This window comes from Elephas maximus, chromosome 21 (genome assembly GCF_024166365.1).
Source record: "Elephas maximus indicus isolate mEleMax1 chromosome 21, mEleMax1 primary haplotype, whole genome shotgun sequence".
Classification (NCBI taxonomy): domain Eukaryota; kingdom Metazoa; phylum Chordata; class Mammalia; order Proboscidea; family Elephantidae; genus Elephas; species Elephas maximus.
Genome location: NC_064839.1, coordinates 22,720,319 through 22,742,020, shown reverse-complemented (window position 1 = coordinate 22,742,020; position 21,702 = coordinate 22,720,319). Strand labels below are relative to the sequence as shown.

General features: G+C 43.3%; 1 pseudogene; it reads left to right on the top strand.

Annotated features, from left to right (window-relative positions):
- Positions 1-21,702, top strand: part of LOC126064517 (liver carboxylesterase 1-like) — a 107,231-nt pseudogene that overhangs the window by 51,391 nt on the left and 34,138 nt on the right.

Here is a 21,702-nt window from a genome sequence, read left to right as displayed (position 1 = left end):
TGTTTTAGCAGATTACTGGAAAGACAAGTTTCCCAGGTCTGATATCTCTGCATATTCAACAGAGCCCTCACTGACCCACAACAGGGAGCTGAGGGCTGAAGCTCCCCCCAGACCACCTAGCCTCTTGCCTTAGGGGTCTAAGGAGGGTGACACCTACCAATCTGTAGAGGTACTTGCATGGGGGCCTAAGGTGCAGCTGCAGAGCCCACCCACCAAGGTGCTTGATGAATAGAGACACAGTTACCCCATTGACACTTGGGGGAAGCCTGTCAGCATCCTGTCCCCCCGGAGTGTGACCCCCTGCTGCTACTAGAATCTGGTGCTCACAACTATCACCACTACTTCTCTAGGTGGATAGGTGACAGTCTGCACCACACACTTGATGACCCAAAATCAGATTCTACTCAATAGTGAATGGACTCAGGCTTATATAACTGGTAACAGCTCAAACCAGCAGGTAATAGGACATAAGTGATTCAAGGGCTACAACAATCAAGACAGCACAATCTAGTAGCCCATCTACGTATATTGAAAGAAAACAAAACAAGATAAGACTCAGTGAGCAAATATAGAATAAATCGTTACAATATCTTAGTGATGGCTCGGAGACAGCAGTCAATATCAAACCACATAAAGAAGCACACCATGATTGCTTCTACAACTCCCCAAATTAAAGAATCAAAATCTTTCCCAAATGAAGATACAATCCTGGAATTGCCAGATACAGAACATAAAAAACTAATTTACAGAATGCTTGAAGACATCAGGAATGAGCTCAGAAATGAAATAGGGCAATGTACAGAAAAAGCCAAGGAACACACTGATAAAGCAGTTGAAGGACTCAAAAAGATTATTCAAGAACATAGTGGAAAAATTAATAAGTTGCAAGAATCCATAGAGAGACAGCATTCAGAAATCCAAAAGATTAACGTTAAAATTACAGAATTAGACAATGCAATAGGAAGTCAGAAAAGCAGACTCGAGCAGTTAGAATGCAGAGTGGGAGATCTGGAGGACCAGGGAATTGACATCAATATAGCTGAAAAAAAATCAGATAAAAGAATTAAAAAAAATGAAGAATCCCTAAGAATCAGGTGGGATTCTATCAAGAAGAACAACTTGCAAGTAATTGGAGTCCCAGAACAGGGAGGGATATCAGAAAACAAGGAGAGAACAGTTGAAGATCTGTTGGCAGAAAACTTCCCTGACATCATGAAAGACCAAAGGATATCTATCCAAGATGCTCATCGAACCCCTTTTAAGATTGATCCAAAAAGAAAATCACCAAGACATATTCTCATCAAACTTGCCAAAACCAAAGATAAAGAGAAAATTTTAAAAGCAGCCAGGGATAAAGGAAAGGTCTCCTACAAAGGAGAATCAATAAGAATAAGTTCAGGCTACTCAGCAGAAACCATGCAGGCAACAAGGCAATAGGATGACATATATAGAGCCCTAAAGGTGAAAAACTGCCAGCCAAGGATCATATATCCAGCAAAACTCTCTCTGAAGCATGAAGGCAAAATTAAGACATTTACAGATAAACACAAGCTTAGAGAATTTGCAAAAACCAGACCAAAGCTACAAGAAATACTAAAGGAAATTGTTTGGTCAGAAAACCAATAATATCAGATACCAGCACAACACAAGTTCACAGAACAGAGCATCCTGATATCAACTCAAATAGGGAAATCACAAAAACAAATTCAGATTAATTAAAAAAAATGCTCAAAACAGGGAATCATTGAAGTCAGTATGTAAAAGATTGCAATAATCAAAAAGAGGGACTAAATACAGGTGGCATAGAACTGCCATATGGAGAGGGATACAAGGCGATATAGGACAATACAAGTTAGGTTTTTACTTAGAAAAATAGGGTTAAATATTAAGGTAACCACAAACAGGTATAACAACTCCATAACTCAAAATAAAAACCAAGAAAAACATAACGACTCAGCAAACATAAAGTCAACTACTATGAAAATGAGTAACACACAATCTACAAAGAAAAACGTCTCAGCACAAAAAAGTAAGTGGAAAGATGAAATTGTCAACAACACACATAAAAAGGCATCAAAATGACAACACTAAACACATGCTTATCTATAATTACGCTGAATGTAAATGCACTAAACGCACCAATAAAGAGACAGAGAGTCTCAGACTGGATAAAGAAACACGATCTGTCTACATGCTGCCTACCAGAGACACACCTTAGGCTTAGAGACACAAACAAAGTAAAACTCAAAGGATGGAAAAAAACATAACAAGCAAACAATAAGCAAAAAAGAGCAGGAGTAGCAATATTAATTTCTGACAAAATAGACTTTAAAGTTAAATCCACCACAAAGGATAAAGAAGGACACTACATAATGATTAAAGGGACAATTGACCAGGAAGATATAAGCATATTAAATATTTACACACCCAATGACAGGGCTGCAAGATCCATAAAACAAACTTTAACAGAGTTGAAAAGTGAGATAGACACCTCCACAATTAGAGTAGGAGACTTCAACACACCACTTTCGGAGAAGGACAGGACATCCAGTAAGAAGCTCAGTAGAGAGAGACACGGAAGACCTAATTGCTACAATCAACCAACTTGACCTCATTGACTTATACAGAACACTCCACCCAACAGCTGCAAAGTATACTTTTTTTTCTAGCGCACATGGACCATTCTCTAGAATAGTCCACATAAAAAATGTTAGCTCATAAAACAAACCTTTGCAGAATGCAAAACATCGAAATATTACAAAGCATCTTCTCAGAACACAAGGCCATAAAAGTGGAAATCAAAAACAGAAAAATCAGGGAAAAGAAATCAAATACTTGGAAACTGAACAATACCCTGCTGAAAAAAGATTGGGTTGTAGAAGACATTAAGGAGGGAATAAAGAAATTCATAGAATACAACGAGAATGAAAACACTTCCTATCAAAACCTCTGGGACACAGCAAGAGCAGTGCTCAGAGGTCAATTTATATCGATAAATGCACACATATAAAATGAAGAAAGAGCCAAAATCTGAGAACCGTCCCCACAACTTGAACAAATAGAAAGCGAGCAACAAAAGAATCCATCAGGCAGCAGAAGAAAACAAATAATAAAAATGAGAGCTGAACTAAATGAATTAGAGAATGGAAAAACAATTGAAAGAATTAACAAAGCCAAAAGCTGGTCCTTTGAAAAAATTAACAAAATTGATAAACCATTGGCCAGACTGACTAAAGAAATACAGGAAAGGAAACAAATCACCCGAATAAGAAACGAGATGGGCCACATCACAACACACCCAACTGAAATTGAAAGAATCATATCAGATTATTACGAAAAATTGTACTCTAACAAATTTGCAAACCTAGAAGAAATGGATGAATTCCTAGAAAAACACTACCTACCTAAACTAACACAATCAGAAGTAGAACAACTAAATAGACCCATAACAAAAAAGGAGATTGAAGCGGTAATCAAAAAACTCCCAACAAAAAAAAAACCCTGGCCCAGATGGCTTTACTGCAGAGTTCTACCAAACTTTCAGAGAAGAGTTAACACCACTACTACTAAAGGTATTTCAAAGCATAGAAAATGATGGAATACTGCCTAACTCATTCTATGAAGCCACCATATCCCTGATACCAAAACCAGGTAAAGACATCACAAAAAAAGAAAATTACAGACCTATATCCCTCATGAACAGAGATGCAAAAATCCTCCTGAAAATTCTAGCCAATAGAATTCAACAACATATCAAAAAAATAATCCACCACGACCAAGTGGGATTTATACCAAGTATGCAAGGCTGGTTTAATATTAGAAAAACCATTAACGTAATCCACCATAGAAATAAAACAAAAAAGACACAAACCACATGATCTTATCAATTGATGCAGAAAAGGCATTTGACAAAGTCCAACACCCATTTACGATAAAAACTCTCAGCAAAATAGGAATTGAAGGAAAATTCCTCAACATAATAAAGGGCATCTATATAAAGCCAACAGCCAACATCACTCTAATGGAGAGAGCCTGAAAGCATTTGCCTTGAGAACGGGAACCAGACAAAGATGCCCTTTATCACCGCTCTTATTCAACATTGTGCTAGAGATCCTAGCCAGAGCACTTAGGCTAGACAAAGAAATAAAGGGCATCCGGATTGGCAAGGAGGAAGTAAAATTATCTCTATTTGCAGATGACATGATCTTATACACAGAAAACCCTAAGGAGTCCTCCAGAAAACTAATGAAACTAATAGAAGAGTTTGGCAGAGTCTCAGGTTATAAGATAAACATACAAAAATCACTTGGATTCCTCTACATTAACAAAAAGAACATCAAAGAGGAAATATCCAATTCAATACCATTCACAGTAGCCCCCAAGAAGATAAAATACTTAGGAATAAATCTTACCAAAGATGTAAAAGACCTATATAAAGAAAACTACAAAGTACACTACAAGAAACTAAAAAGGACCTACTTAAGTGGAAAAACATACCTTGCTCATGGATAGGAAGACTTAACATAGTAAAAATGTCAATTCTACCAAAAGCCATCTATACATACAATGCACTTCCGATCCAAATTCCAACGACATTTTTTAATGTGATGGAGAAACAAATCACCAACTTCATATGGAAGGGGAAGAAGCCTCAGATAAGTAAAGCATTACTGAAAAAGAAGAAGAAAGTGGGAGGCCTCACTCTACCTGATTTTACAACCTATTATACAGCCACAGTAGTCAAAACAGCCTGGTACTGGTACGACAACAGGCACATAGACCAATGGAACAGGATTGAGAACCCAGATATAAATCCATCCACATATGAGCAGCTGATACTTGACAGAGGCCCAGTGTCAGTTAATTGGGGAAAAGATAGTCTTTTTAACAAATGGTGCTGGCATAACTGGATATCCTTTTGCAAAAAAGTGAAACAGGACCCATACCTCACACCATGCACAAACACTAACTCCAAGTGGATCAAAGACCTAAACATAAAGACCAAAGCGATAAAGATCATGGAAGAAAAAATAGGGACAACATTAGGAGCCCTAATACAAGGCATAAACAGAATACAAAACATTACCAAAAATGATGAAGAGAAACCAGATAACTGGGAGCTCCTAAAAATCAAACACCTATGCTCATCTAAAGACTTCACCAAAAGAGTAAAAAGACCACCTACAGATTGGGAAAGAATTTTCAGCTATGACACATCCGACCAGTGCCTGATCTCTCAAATCTGTATGATTCTGTTAAAACTCAACCACAAAAAGACAAACAACCCAATTAAAAAGTAGGCAAAGGATATGAACACGCACTTCCTAAAGAAGATATTCAGGCGGCTAACAGATACACGAGAAAATGCTCTTGATCATTAGCCATTACAGAAATGCAAATTAAAACTACGATGAGATGCCATCTCACTCCAACAAGGCTGGCATTAATCCAAAAAACACAAAATAATAAATGTTGGAGAGGCTGCAGAGAGATTGGAACTCTTAGACACTGCTGGTGGGAAAGTAAAATGGTACAACCACTGCGGAAATCTATCTGGCGTTTCCTTAGAAAGTTAGAAATAGAACTACCATACAACCCAGAAATCCCACTCCTCGGAATATACCCTAGAGAAATAAGAGTCTTCACACTAACAGATATATGCACACCCATGTATATTGCCGCTCTGTTTACAATAGCAAAAAGCTGGAAGCAACCAAGGTGTCCATCAACGGATGAATGTTTAAATAAATTGTGGTATATTCACACAATGGAATACTACGCATCGATAAAGAACAGTGAGGAATCTGTGAAACATTTTATAACATGGAGGAACCTGGAAGGCATTATGCTGAGTGAAATTAGTCAGAGGCAAAAGGACAAATATTGTATTAGACCACTATTATAAGATCTTGAGAAATAGTATAAACTGAGAAGAACACATACTTTTCTGGTTACGAGGCGGGGGGAGGGAGGGAGGGTGGAAGAGGCTTATTTACTGATTAGGGAGTAGATAAGAACTACTTTAGGTGAAGGAAAGGACAACACTCAATACACGGAAGGTCAGCTCAACTGGACTGGACCAAAAGCAAAGAAGTTTCCGGGGTAAACTGAATGCTTCAAGGGTCAGCGGTGCAAGGGCGGGGGTTTGGCGACTATGGCTTCAGGGGACATCTAAGTCAATTGGCAAAATAATTCTATTATGAAAACATTCTGCATCCCACTTTGAAATGTGGCATCTGGGGTCTTAAATGCTAACAAGTGGCCATCTAAGGTGCATCAGTTGGTCTCTACCCACCTGGCTCAAAGGAGAATGAAGAACACCAAGGTCACACGATAACTATGAGCCCAAGAGACAGAAAGGGCCACATGAACCAGAGACTTACATCATCTTGAGACCAGAAGAACTAGTTGGTGCCCGGCCACAACCGATGACTGCCCTGACAGGGAGCACAACAGAGAACCCCCAAGGGAGCAGGAGATCAGTGGGATGCAGACCCCAAATTCTCATAAAAAGACCAGACTTAGTGGTCTGACTGAGGCAAGAGGAATCCCGGCCGTCATGGTCCCCAAACCTTCTGTTGGCCCAGGACAGGAACCATTCCCAAAGACAAATCATCAGACATGGAAGGGACTGAACAATGGGTTGGAGAGAGATGCTGATGAAGAGTGAGCTACTTGTATCAGGTGGACACTTGAGACTGTGTTGGCATCTCTTGTCTGGAGGGGAGATAGGAGGGTAGAGAGGGTTAAAAACTGACAAAATTCTCACAAAAGGAGAGACTGGAAGGGCTGACTCATTAGGGGGAGAGTAAGTGGGAGTATGGAGTAAGGTATATATAAGCTTATATGTGACAGACTGACTTGATTTGTAAACGTTTACTTAAAGCTCAATAAAAATTATTAAAAAAAAAAGCTACAATGGGATAACATCTCAACCCAACAAGGCTGGCACTAATCCAAAACACAAAACAATAAATGTTAGAGAGATGTGGAGAGATTGGAACACTTATGCACTCCTGGTGGGAATGCAAAATGGTACAACCGCTTTGGAAAATGATTTGGCACTTCCTTAAAAAGCTTTTTTTAAAAAGCTAGAAATAGAAATATCATACTATCCAGGAATCCCTAGAATATACCCCCAGAGAAATAAGAGCTGTCACACCAATAGACATATGCACACCCACATTCACTGCAACATTGTTCACAACAGCAAAAAGATAGGAACAACCTAGCTGCCCATCGACGGATGAATGGATAAACAAGTTATGGTACATACACAAAATGGAATACCATACAACGAATAAAGAGCAATGATGAATCCTCGAAACATCTCACAGCATGGATGAGTCTGGAGGGCATTGTGCTGAGTGAAATTAGATAGTTACAAAAGGACAAATATTGTATGAGAGCACTATCATAAGAACACAAGAAAACTTTTAAACACAGAGAAAAGAATTGTTTGATGGTTACAAGGGTGGGGAGGGAAGGGGAGGAGAATTCACTAACAAGACAGTAGACAAAGATCAACTTCGGTGAAGAGAAGGACACCACAGAGCAAAAGCTAAGCGGTTTCCTGGACACATCCAAACACTTTGAAGAACAGAGTAGCTGGGCCTGGAGTCTGGGGACCATGGTTTCAGGGCACATCTAGGTCAATTGGCATAACAAACTTTATTAAGAAAATGTTCCACATTCCATTTTGGTGAGTGGCGTCTGGAGTCTTAAAAGTTTGCAAATGGCCATCTAAGATGCATCAAATTGTCCCATCCCACTTGGAGCAAAGGGGAATGAAGAAAACCAAAGACATAAGCAAACTATTAGCCCAAGAGATCACATAAATCAGAGATTCCACCAGCCTGAGGCCAGAAGGACCAGATGATGCCCTGCTACCACCAATAACTGCCCTGACAGGGACCAAAACAGAGTCCCAAACAGAGCAGGAGAAAAGTGTGAAGGGAAACTCAAATTCAAGTAAAAAGATCAGACTTAATGGTTTGACAGAGACTGGAGGAACCTCTGAAACTATGGCCCCCGATGCTCACTTAACCCAGAAATGAAACCATTCCTGAAGCCCACTCTTCAGACAAAGATTAGACAGGACTATAAAACACAAAACCATACACTTAGGGAGTGTGCTTCTTAGTTCAGTCAGCTACAGGAGACCAGATGGGTGGCTTCTGTCCTGAGGTAGGATGAGAAGGTAGGAAGAGACAGGTTGAATGAACACAGAAAACTCGGGGTGGAAAGGGGAAGTGTGCTGTTCCATTGGAGGAATTGCAACTACTGTCGCATAACAACACGTTTATAAATTTTTGTACGAGAAATTAACTTGAGCTGTAAACTTTCACCTAAATCACAGTAAATAAATACATAAAGAGGAGTTAAAAAAAAATTAGTGACACATTCCTCATGCATGGCATTAATTTATGTCAAGTTATCCACATCTCCCATTTAGGGAATGATGTCAGATTTCCTTTTGAGTGAGAATATTAAAGTAAAAAAGAGTTAATCCATTTAAAGAAAACTACTAATACAGATGGTATGCTAACATGGCAAAAAAAAAAAAAAGGAAAAGTGACATTGATAGGGGAATAGCTGAGGTTTCAGAAACACAGCAGATGTTGAAGCTACACTGGAAAACATCACAGAATTCTAGATTCAGAGAGCATTGGGCCAGGGGGCTTGGTGCACCAGAGATCATCCCATCTATAGCCAGCCCCTGCCAATCACTCCCCTCTTTCCAGAAAGGCAAACCGGATGTCACCCAGTGGGTTCCCAGACCTCTGCTCTCCCAGAGCAGTGTTCTCCACCATAAAGGCTGCAAGAGAATAATAAGAGGCAAGGTGGAGTGAACAACATGGGCTCCTACTTGCCCAGTGCTGTTCTAGAACATGCTCTCCATGTGTCTGTTCAGTAAATTGATGAAGACGGAAAGGCTTTGGGGGGATAATACGGAGCTCCTAGAGGTGTTTTCTCTCTCAAGTCCTGCCCCCTGCTTAGGAGTTGAGGCAATTTCCTAGAATTTTACCTTCCAGACTGTATAGGTCCACATGGGACAACATAAGAGTTTCCCCAAGGAACAAACAATAATACTAATCAACTGCCATTTAAACAAGAAAAGATGTCTGGCTTCCAGCTGAAATAACACAGAGAAATTTCACCCAACAAGGGAGACTGAGGTCTGGCTTGAGGCTTGGTGTTCTCCAGCCTCACCCATCATCTCTGCAACGTCATCATGAGCAGGAATGGGCTTTAGAGGCTCCGCCAGGCATCAGGCAAGAGCTGGGAGAAGCTGCCTGTGTTTGCAGTATTGATTGGTGTCACCAGCAGGCATGGACTTGAACACCGTGGGATTGGGAGAGTAATTCAGCCCTACCTTGTATTGGGCCAGCATTCTACCGTCTTCATAGGCTGAGAGCCAGGCTGTTTCCCAGGTTGCAAAGATAAGATGGATAGGGCAAAAGGTCATGCCTTAACAGCTCAGTGTGCATGCGTGTGTATGTGTGTGTGTCTGTCTGTCTGTCTGTGTGTGAATGGTGTGCTAAGTGATCGAAAATGGCCTGACTATCTCTTTCGGAGGACCACTCAGACTATCCCCTGTGGACAGAGTTGGGGTGCTCTTTACTGGGAAAAAAACAGTTGCCATAGAATTGACTCCTATTCATGATGAGCTCATGTGTGGCAGAGTAGAACTGCGCTGCTCAGGGTTTTCAATGGCCTATTTTTTGGAAGTAGATTGCCAGGCCTTTCTTCTAAGGTGCCTCGGCTTGGACTCAAGTGCCATCTTTTCAGTTAGCAACTGAGGATATTAACTGTTTGTACCACCCAAGAATGCCAGTCTTTATTAGGGTGCTTTTCCTGACCTGGAGTCCCTGGGTCATAAATTCCAGAATTTTTCCTTTTCAAATAAAGATATATACATTTTTATGAAAATTTTCTTTATTTAATTGAAATACAATTCACATGCCTAAAATCCACCCTTTTAAAGTGTACAGTTTGGTGGGTTTAGGTATATTCACAAAGTTGTACAACCATCACCACTAATTCCAGGGCGTTTACATCACCCTAAAAAGACACCCCAAACCCAATAGCAGTTATTTCCTCCTTGCCCCTTTAAACTCCCTAGCAACCTCTAATCTACTTTCCGCCTCTATGGATTTGCATATTTTGGACATTTCGTATAAATGGAATTCTATAATATGTGGCCTTTTGTGGCTGGCTTCTCTCACTTAGCATAATGTTTTCAAGGTTCACCCGTGTCATAGCACGCATCCGAATTTCATTTCTCTTGATGGTTGAATAACATTCCATGGTCTGGAGAGACCACATTTGCCTTATCCATTCTTCTGTTTGTGGACATTTGGGTTGTTCCACCTTTTGGCTATATGTGTAATGCTGCTATGGACGTTCATGTGAAGTTGTGTGAAACTATGTTTACAATTCTCTTGGGTACACACCTAGGAGTGGAATTGCAGACTTATAGAGAGTAACTCTGTTTAACTTTCTGGGAAACCACCGAATCGTTTTCCAAAGCAGCCAGAACTGTTTTACAACGTTTTTCCCCTTCACAATAGAACATAACCGTCTTTCTCTGTCAATGAGCAGAGCTCTACATCACTAGTTTGAGTAAGTGCATACTACTTGTTGGCCAGCTGTGGTGTTGTTGTTGTTGTAAGGTGCTGACTCATAGTGACCCTGTGTACAACAGAAGGAAACACTGCTGGTCCTGCACCGTCTTCACAATCGTTGTCATGCTTGAGCCCATTGGTACAGCCACTGTGTTACTCCGTCTCACCGAGCGTCTTCCTCATGACCGTTTCTTGATCTACATACGGGTTTCTCCTGAGCACGTTTAAGTGTCCTGGAATCCCCATTCCGTGCAATGTTATCCATCCCTTGTTATGATCCACACAGTTGAATCCATTTGCATAGTCAATAAAACATAAACATCTCTCTGTTATTTTCTGCTTTCAGCCAGGATCCATCTGACATGAGCAATGATGTCCCTCCCTCCATGTTCTCCTCTGAATCCAGCTTGAATTTCTAGCAGTTCCCTGTCAATGTACAGCTGCAACCACTTTTGAATGATCTTCAGTAAAATTCTGCTTGTGTGTGATATTAATAATATCGTTTGGTGATTTACACATTCTGTTGGATCACCTTTCTTGGCGATAGGAATAAATATGGATCTCTTTCAGCCAGCTGGCCAGGTAGCTGTCTTCCAAATTTCTTGGCATAGACAAGTGAACACTTCCAGGGCTGCATCCTTTTGTTGGAACATCTCAGCTGGTATTCCATCAATTCCTGGGGCCTTGTTTTCCACCAATGCCTTCAGTGCAGCTTGGGCCTCTTCCTTTGGTACCATCAGTTCCTGACCATATGCTACTCTTGAAATGGTTGAACATCGATTAATTCATTTTAGTATAGCGACTCTGTGTTTTCTTTCCATCTTCTTTTGATGCTTCCTGTGTCATTTAATATTTGCCCCATATAATCCCTTCAATATTGTAACACGAGGCTTGAATTTTTTCATCAATTCTTTCAACTTGACAAATGCCAAGCATGTACTTTTCTTTTGGTTTTCTATCTCCAGATCTTTGCACATTTCATTATACTACTTTACTTTGTCTTCTTGAGCCATCCTTTGAAATATTCTGTTCAGCTCTTTTACTTCATCATTTCTTCCATTTAAGAGCAAGTTTCAGAGTCTCTTCTGACATCTGTTTTGTTTTTTTCTGACTTTTTAATGACCTCTTGCTTTCTTCATGTATGATGTCCTTGATGTCATGCCACAACTCATCTGGTCCTCAGTCATTAGTGTTCAATGAGTCAAATCTATTCTTAAGATGGTCTCTAAATTCAGGTGGGATATATTCAAGGTCATACTTTGGCTCTCTTGGACTTGTTCTAATTTTCTTCAGCTTCAACTTAAACTTACATATGAGCAATTAACGGTCTGTTCCACAGTCGGCCCCTGGCCTTGTTCTGACTGATGATATTGAGCTTTTCTATTATCTCTTTCTATACATGCAGTTGATTTGATTCCTGTGTATTCCATCTGGCGAGGTCCACATGGACAAAAATTCGTAAACCCATTGGTGTCCATTTGATTCCAACTTATAGCGACACTATAGGACAGAGTAGAAGTGCCCCATAGGGTTCCCAAGGGGCACCTGGTTGATTCGAACTGCAATCCTTTTGGTTAGCAGCCAAACTCTTAACCATTACGCCACCAGGCTTTCCGATACACATGTATATTCATCATTTATATTGTTGAAAAAAGGTATCTGCAAAGAAGTCATTGCTGTTGCAAAATCCTATCATTCAATCTCCAGCATCGTTTTTATCACCAAGGCCATATTTCCCAACTGTACCACAGTGCATTTAACTAACCCCTATTTGGGGACATTTAATGATTCTATGAAAGAGGCTTTGAGCAACTTTCTTGTGTCCCCAGCATGTTACTCAGGTGTACCCAGGTATACCCGCACTCTGTATCCACCTATTTTGATGCTTTCATATTGGCTGTAATTTCTCCCCCACATCTGTGTTGTACACTACCCGGTGAACACCAGGAAGAGATGGGATGTGTCTTGAATTCATCTTCTCATATCCATAGCACCTAGCAAAGTGCCAGGCATGCAGTAAATGTTTGAGGAGGGGCAAGGGGAGATGGATATCCTTCACTGTAAGAATAGCCCGTCCCAAGACCACTGCCTTGAGAGGAATGGGGCTCTCTGTCTCAGGAGTGTGTAACAGCAGGCTGGGTCAGCTGGCAAAAATATTGTGAAGTTAATTGCGGCATCACATGGGGGATTGGATGAAATTTAAGGTATCTTCCAAATTTGAGAGCCTAGAACTCTAGGAAATTTAAGCCCAGGGAAGCTAAGAGATTTGTCCTAAATCACCCAGCAGTTCTGGGGATGGGAGTTTCTCTAACAATTTTAAAGTTTGTTTTGAGTTTCCATGATCAAAGCTTCATCTTGCTCCTGGGCTTCTGCCTGCTTGCCTTTGGAAATTCACAGGGCACTGAGATCAAGGTCCAGCAAAAGTGGCAACCCTTATGTAACAAGCTGTTTAATAAGTTTGTAACTTTGGGAATTAGAGAGTTTGTTCAGGCTGCTTAGATAAGAGGTCATATTCCGGGTGGGCGTGGCTTAGCACCCTCCCCCGCCCCGCCCCAGAGATCCTTACAAGAGGGATAGCTTTTCAAGATATCTTCTGTTAAGGCTAACCAGGGGCCTGGCCAGGAGCTTGGGCACTGGGGAGGGACGAGCGAAGCACCTCGACCTGTGAAGCAACTTGGAGCGCGCGGAGACCTCGATGGTTGCAGATACAGTAACCCTTCCACGATGCGGTTCTTTGCTCTGGTCCTGGCCTCCCTCGCCGCTGCCATGGTTCGGGGTGAGTCATTTTGAAATACAAATATTGGGGGACACAACTGGAAATCCTTGTTTTGGGAGAATTGGACGGAGTTGTATTCAGGGCAAAGTAGAAGTCTCATTCAGTTAACAGGGCGTGCCTTACCAATTGGAGAAACCGGCCAGCCCAACCTGGGTCCTCGAGGTAGTGCAAGAGCGGATAAACACTGGGCAACGACCGCCCTACCTGCAGGGCAGCAAAGAGCTCACCTCATGCCTCACAGATGAGGTCTTTTATTAGTCAAGATATGGCCAAGTCACGGGAAATGGCTTAGCAGAGAATTAAAAGCATGAACTCTAAAGCCAGAGTGCTTGGGTTTGAATCCAGCTCGGCACTTACTAGCTGTGTGCTCTCCTTAACTTTTCCGTGCCTCTGTTTTTCCATCTCTGAAATGGGAATGATAATAGTAACTACCTCACTGGGCTGTTGTGAGGATGAAATAGGTTATCGTTTCCAAAGCACTTAAGATCGTGTAAAATACAGAAAACCATAAACCAAATGCAAACCCTTTGCCATGGAGTTGATTCCCACTCATAGCAACCCTCTAAGACAGAGTAGAACTGCTCCAGAGTAGAACTGCACCACAGAGTTTCCAAGGAGTGGCTGGTGGACTCGAACTGCCAAGCTCTTAACCACTGTGCCACCAGGGCTCCTCCTGATATAGAGGAAGCATGAAAAAGGAGTTGATACATAAAGGGGTACAGCCAGGGACCTCAGAATGCATCTGTGCCATTTAGAGAAGGAGAAACTGAGGTGCAGAGAGGGAAAGTACTTGCCCAAGGTCAACCAGGCAATCATGCCCTGGGATGCATCACTGGCTTTGGAAACCAGGCCAGCACTCTCCCTGTTGATATGCTGAGAGCCCAGATCCCACCTGGATTCTGTCTTCTTTCTGGAACAAAAAGAGTTGGTGGCTGTGACACTGTGAGAGGCTGGGACTGAGTGTGAGGGCACAGTGAGAAAGGAACTGAATTTGCAGTGTGATACATTTCCTTATGCTGGTTACTGTATCCAGTCTCCATCTTTACAAAGTCCACACTGGCTGCTTTCACATCCTCAGTTTACTTCTTTGTAAAATGGGTGTATTAACAGCTACCGAGCAGGGTTGTTTTGAGGCTTAATTTAAACGAGCTGGAGTCATAACGTAAGTGGCAACCACTGTTATTACCATTATTGTTTATGCCCCCATTCCATCCACCCACTTTCTAAACCTGGGAAATCTGACTTCTATTCACTGTTGAAGGTTATCATTGAGCTAATAAAGGTCAGGTCGAGTGGATTCTTCTCAATTTATTCTCCTTGACATCTTTGAAGCACTCTCCTCACTTGGCCAGCCCCTCTTCCTCTTTCCCCGTTGTCTGCCATGATGCTGTCTCCCCACCACCCCACTGTGACCCCTACCACCCCTCTGAGGGAGTTTCTCAGGCTCAGCTGTAGCTGTCCCCTGTTCCTTATCCTTAGCTCTCTCTCTTTCCTCTCACATCGGCCTCCTCAGTGAATCCTCACGCACCCATGGCCTCACCCTGCCCCTTTCAAGTCTTGAAGTGCTCACTTCCTGTGGCACCTTCTCACCTGGTTATCTGGCTGAACCTCAGCGAAATGAGTCTGAAACAAAACCCAGGACCACAAGCTAGCCTCTTGGTCTTCTTCCTTTCCCTTCCATGTCCCCCACATCTGGTCAGGTGCCAGGTCCTATCAATACCATCTTCAAAATTCCTTATATACATTAACTGTATTTCTTCATATTTTTCCTTCTAATTATAAAAAGGAATCCATGCTCAGTGCAGAAAACTTGAAAAGCACACACACACAAAAAATGTCACCTGTAATGACATCACCCATTGGCATTTCGATATATGTACACTCAAGAGAGTCCATCTCACTGTCATTTGTAACAATTTAGCAACAACAATAAAAGAAAGCAATCTGAATGTCCACACTATGGGACTGACTGTTAACAGTATCCGACATGGATACTGCTTTGTAACCTACATTTGCGTGAAGAGTGTCCCATATCATTAGATATTCTTCCATAAGGCCATATCTATGTTATTCTTTTCTGTTCTGGGCCCGTGCTTTCAGGAGATGTTGACAGTTTGTCTGTACCCAAAGGGAAGCAAGTGGGAGGACAGGAGGCTAGAAATAAGTTCCTATGAGGAATGTTTAAACACATGAAGGCTACTGGGGCTGTAAAAGAGAAGGCTCGAAGGATGGGCATGGCTAAGTGCCTGAAGAGCAGATAGGTTAGTTCAGTGCAGTCTCAGAGCAGGTAGAACCAGGACTGATGGTGGAAGCTGCAGGGAGGTGAATATTAGCTCAAGAGGGAAGACTTGTCTGCTCTACAAGGATGGAGTTGGAACAGACAAGAATCTGACCCCCAGACTCTCTCCCTGCCGGGTGCACCTGCTCAGAGCCACCAGAAGAATCTTCTTCCAGCTGCTGGACCACTTTCCCTTATTCCAGAACTGTCCTGTGCTGCTCATTATTCCACTGACTGAAGCCCAAACCCTTAGGCTGGCATTGGAGGCCCTCCCTGGCATGCACCTCTCCCATTCCAGGGTGACCAACCCCTCGTAGATTCCACCTGGCCCAAGTAGGCCACTCGTCCTTCCCTGGGCAGACCTTGCACTTTGCCGTCTCAGAGCCTTAGCGTATTCTGTCTGCTTTATGGTTTACAGGCCCTCTTCTATCTCCTCTGGTTCAAATCCTCCCCTCCTGCCAGTTCCAGCTCCAGTGCCACCTCCTTCACAATGCCACCAACCAGAAGGCATCACTCCACTTCTAACTCCTGTAGCACCTCACTGGTACCTCTCCCAGGACACTGACCACGTTCTTCCCACATTAGGGTCAGATATATCCGGGCCTCACTTTCCCTGCAAGGTTCACAACTGTTGAGAATCAGGGCCACCTCTTGCTCATCCTCTCATCTAGCATACAGCTCAGCATCTACTGGGTGAAATGCTTCCAGAGACTTCTAAGAGAGGAAACCAAATGTCATAGTCAATCCTAGCAGCCTCCTTTTTGCATTTATTTCTGTTTATTTTTAATAATCTATTGAGGTGAAATTCACATAACATAACATTAACCATCTTAAAGTAACAATCCCATGGCATTCAGTGCATTCACAGTGCTGTGCTGCCACCGCCTCTATCTGGTTCCCACACATTCCCATCACTCCAAACTAACGCCCCTTACCAGTGAGCTGTTGCTCCCCACTGTCTTCTTTCCCACTCCCCGGCAACCACCAGTCTACTCTGTCTCTATGGATTTCTCAGTCAAGTAGGAATAGAAGGGAAATTGCTCAACATGATAAAAGGTATTTATGAAAAACCCACAGCAAACATCACCCTAGGTAGCCCCCAGAGAGGTCGGAAGAGTCAACTACAATGATTTCTGAATCAGATCTGCTTTGTTCCTCTGGAACCAGGGACCAGGGTCCCACACTTGGAACGCAGCTGCTGGTCTTTAAGATGGTACTTAGCCAGGGACAGGGTGGGGTAAAGGCCAATCAAAGCACCATAAAGTATCTCTAAAGCATTTTTTGAGTTGCTCTTTTTGATCTCTGATGTGTCTTCGTGTCCTCTCGATGTCCAGCAGGGCACCCATCCTCGCCACCTGTGGTGGACACCGTCCATGGCAAAGTCCTGGGGAAGTTTGTCAGCTTAGAAGGATTTGCACAGCCCGTGGCTGTTTTCCTGGGAATCCCCTTTGCCAAGCCCCCTCTTGGATCCCTGAGATTCGCTCCTCCACAGCCTGCGGAGTCCTGGAGCTTCGTGAAGGATGCCACCTCTTACCCTCCAATGTAAGTCGCTGGGATGTGGCTTCGGCATCTTTCGGTGGGGATGATGGCTTCCAAGTGACGCAGAAAAGAGTCAAGGCAATCGTCTGGCTGGCTTCTAGTTTGTTCTGGGATTCATTAAGTGAACAAAACAACAACTTCTCTGTTCATTGCACTTGCATTCTAGGAGGGGGAGACAGATAAAAAAAATAAAACCCAAACCAAACCCACAGCCATCAAGTCGATTCTGACTCATAGCGACCCTATACGACAGAGTAGAACTTCCCCATGGAGTTTCAAAGGAGCACCTAGTGGATTTGAACTGCTGACCTCTTGGTTAGCAGCCGTAGCACTTAACCCCTACACGACCAGGGTTTCTCTGAAAAAAAAAATATATATATTACTTAATAAATTATGTAATATGTTTAGAAAACGAAAACCAAACCCATTGCCACCGAGTTGACTCCAACTCATGTCGACCCCCAGTGTTACAGGGTTGACATTTTCTGTAGACTTTTTGGCCATACTTTTGAAGGAAGCAGCTCACCAGGACTTTCTTCCATGGAATGGCTGGGTGGGTCTGAACCTCCAACCATTAGGTTAGCAGCTGATTGCAAACTGCTTGCCGCGCCTCCCGGGCGCCTATGACAGAGTAGAATTGACTCCAAGTTGTTGTTGTTGTTATTAGGTGCCATCGAGTCATTTTCCACTCATAGCAACCCTATAGGACAGAGTAGAAGTGCCCCATAGGGTTTCCAAGGAGCAGCTGGTGAATTTGAAGAGCAACCTTTTGGTTCGCAGCCTGAGCTCTTAACCCGTTGTACCACCAGGGCTCCAGAATTGCCCCATAGGGTTAAGTTATATGTTAGATTATGATAAATGCTTTGGGAAAAATAAACAATTGACTGGGAGAAGGGATCAGAAGTAATGATCCTATTTATTATCATGCCTTGAACCTTGGCGTGGTTGGGGAGTGGGCAGGTGAGGAGAGTGTGACTACTAGGTGAATTACCACCTCCCGGGTATGTCCAGCTGACCCTTCATGAGCAGAGAATGGTTCATGGGTCCCCATCCCCCTGGCCAAGCTGGGCAAAAGGTCAAAGCTTTCCTGGCTGGCCTGTGTCTCCCGTTGGGGACCTGGGGCACCTGCCTCCACCCATTCAGACCTTATTCTCCCCAGCAAGACATTTTTTGGGGCTTCCAAAGCCCAGACTTTTGCTGCTTTCCTTTTTTTTTTTTTTAAATACACTACTCACAGTTTTCATTTCTCGATTGCACATGTAATATTATTCATTACAGAAAAGTTAAAAAAAAAAACACAGATGTAAGAACTTTAAAATCATACACAACGCTACCACCCATAGAGAACGGCTGTGAATATTTCAGAATTTTTTTTAGTTTTTTTTTTTTTTCCTTCCTATTGTATAACTATACTTTCTCCTTTTGAGATGGAATCATACTCTACAGATAGTTTGGCTGCCTGTTTTGTTCACTTAGAAGTGTATCCTGAACATTGTCCTATGGCACTAAATATCATAGTCTGACATTTCATAGCTGCATTGTTTTGGGTGCTTAAACCATAATTTATTTATCCAGTCTCCTATTTTGGGTACTGAACTTTTTTTGATGTTTTTTTGATAATATAAATAACACTACGGTGAACACCCTGTAGCTAAACCTTTGTGCAGAGCCATCAACATTTCTTTAGGGTTAAGTTCCAAGAAATGACATTCTGAGTGGCATACCTTAGTGAGTCCCAGCTTCCCCACCTCCGGCCCCTCTTAGGTCCCCTCCACCCCCAGGTAACCCCTTACCGTTCCAATGTGTTGGCGTCTGATAGTAAAGACTCCACGCAGAGGCTTAATCCTCTCAATCCACGTCCTGTCCCAACCCCTGGAGACACTGCCTCCCTCGCTTAGACCTGGTTGAAGCTCAGCAGTTCTTTCTTCCCTCTGTCCCCAGGTGCTCCCAAGATGCATTTTCAGAAGAGATGACCTGGCAATTCATTACCAACAGAAATGAGACCATTCCTCACAAGTTTTCTGAAGACTGCCTGTACCTAAACATCTACACCCCCGTTGACTTGAGGAGGAAAAGCAGACTACCAGTGAGTAGTGGTAACCATTGGTCATGGCTTGTGAGATCTAGCTGTCTAGGGTTTTCTGGCAGAGACAAGGAGGGGGTGAAGGCAGCTTTGGTGAGGGCCTCAGGGGTCAAGGCTGTTATTTCAGGGGTCCCAGAAGGTGGGTCCTTGTCCAGCTTGCTCAGACTTGCCGATTACCTGAACACCCAATAGAGAATGTATCTCTATTGCAATGCGCAGAGCAAGGAGCTAGGAGGCAATTCCTCAGATCTGGCTCCCTGAGTGACAGGGAAGCAGGGCTTATATGTAATTTGGGTAGTAAGATGGCAGCCGCACAGGTGTACTGGGGAGGGAAAATTCGAGAAGGTGGTAAGGAAACAGGAGGTGATGTGATTCTTGTCAGACCTCTTGCTTTAGAATAGGGTCTGGGTGATGATTGTCCTTCTGATTCCTTCCTCCTGTCGCTATGTCCTCTGTTGAGGTCAATTAGTGATCACAGTTGGCCCTTCTGTGCATGGGGGGTGGGCCAGATCTGGCTTGGGCTAGTTTAAGGACTCCTGGAAATTTACTGGTATTTGTAAGGTCAGGTTACAGAGTCCCTGAATGGTGCAAATGGTTAACACACTTGGCTGCTAACTGAAAAGTTGAAGGTTTGAATCCCCTTAGAAACTCCTTGGGAGAAAGGCCTGGAGATCTACTTCAGAAAAAATCAGCCACAGATGGAGGGAAGATGAGAGGGCAGAGGGGGTCAGAAGCAGGTGGAATGGACACAAAACAGAGAGTGGAGGGGAAGAGCAGGTTGTCTCATTAGGCCGAGAGCAATTAGGAGTATATAGCAAGGTGTATATAAATTTTTGTATGAGAGACTCACTTGACTTGTAAATTTTCACTTAAAGCACAATAAAAATTAAAAAAATAATAATAGCAGTAAAAAATCAGCCACAGAAAACAGTGGAACACAGTTCTACTCTGACACACATGGGTCACCATGATTTGGGAGTCGATTCCGTAACAACTGAGGTTTCTTTACCCAACAGGGTCAGAGAGCGTGACGGTGGGAAACCCAACAAGTTTTCCAGTATTTCAGTTTCCTCCTGGCGACACAGGGCATCTGGGGGAGTTTGCTGTACAACTGTCATGCACATTGTCATTTTTCCAAGTTCTCGCCTGCTGATAGACAGACAAGACTGATCACTCTTGGTTGCTGCATTAGGAATCTGATACCCAGAGCAGCTCAGACATCGTTTCAGATAAACCTAGAGCTGGAAGGAATCTTAGAGATAAGTGAAGATTCTAACTCTTCCTTTAGAGACAGGGAAACTGAGGTCCAGGGATGGGAGGAGAGGTCATGCAGCAAGTTGGCAGGCAAGAACTTGGGTCTCCTGGTTTTCAGAACAGTGCATGTGGAGTAATGGTTAAGCATTCAGCTACTAAACAAAAGGGATAGGTGGTTCAAGCCTACCCACCACTCGACGGGTAACAAACGTGGCAATCTGCTTCCATAAAGATTTACCAGGTTTTTTTTTTAGGGGGAGGCTCTTCTACCCAGACTAGGACAGAGAGGATGTGTGTGGCCTTTCCTCAGCCCACGAACACCTGTCTGCAACAACTCTCAGTGCCTCATACAGAGAAGAGGGTTTGGGGGTGTAGGGCATGGGACAGTCCAAAAAGTGCTTTCCTTTGCCCTCGGCCTGCTTTCTGGGATTTTCTTGTAGCTGATTTCCTTGGCTAAGTCTTTTGGCACAAGCTGTTGGGCCAGTGAGTCAGCATTTCTGAAATAAACAGAGGCCCAGAGGTGGGGCACACTGCCAGACACAGGCTGGAGTGGGGAGGGGCTGATGCTGCTGGGGACCCAGATTACAAGGACTACTTTGGGCACGGAGGTGACCCCTGGGATGGAGGAGGGAGGAGTCTTAGCACCCAGCCACCCTCCCAGAAGCACCCCGGTCATGGTCTCAGGTATGGGGGAGGGTGTCTGTGAACTTGTGCCTGGAAGTTGACCCCACATGGGCTTTGTAAGGCCCAAGGAGGTGGGGGGAAAGGCTCACCCATTCATTCTTTTATTATGAACATATGGAGTTCTGAATGGTGCAAGTGATTAACGTGCTCGGCTGCTAACCAAAGGTTAGAGATTAGAGTCCACCCAGAGATGCCTCAGAGGAAGGGCCTGGTGCTCTATTTTCAAAAAAACCAGCCATTAAAACCCTGTGGGGCACAGTTCTCCTCTGATACACGTAGGGTCCCCATGAGTTGGAGTGGACTCAACAGCAACTGGTTGGTTGGCCCTCCATATGCGTACTACCGCGTGGGGGTTGGGGGAAGGAAGGACATAAAAGCACTACCATCCAGCCCCTACCTTCAAGGACCTTACCATCTGGGCTGGGCAGACGTATACTTCTTCAGCAAATTATTGCTGGCG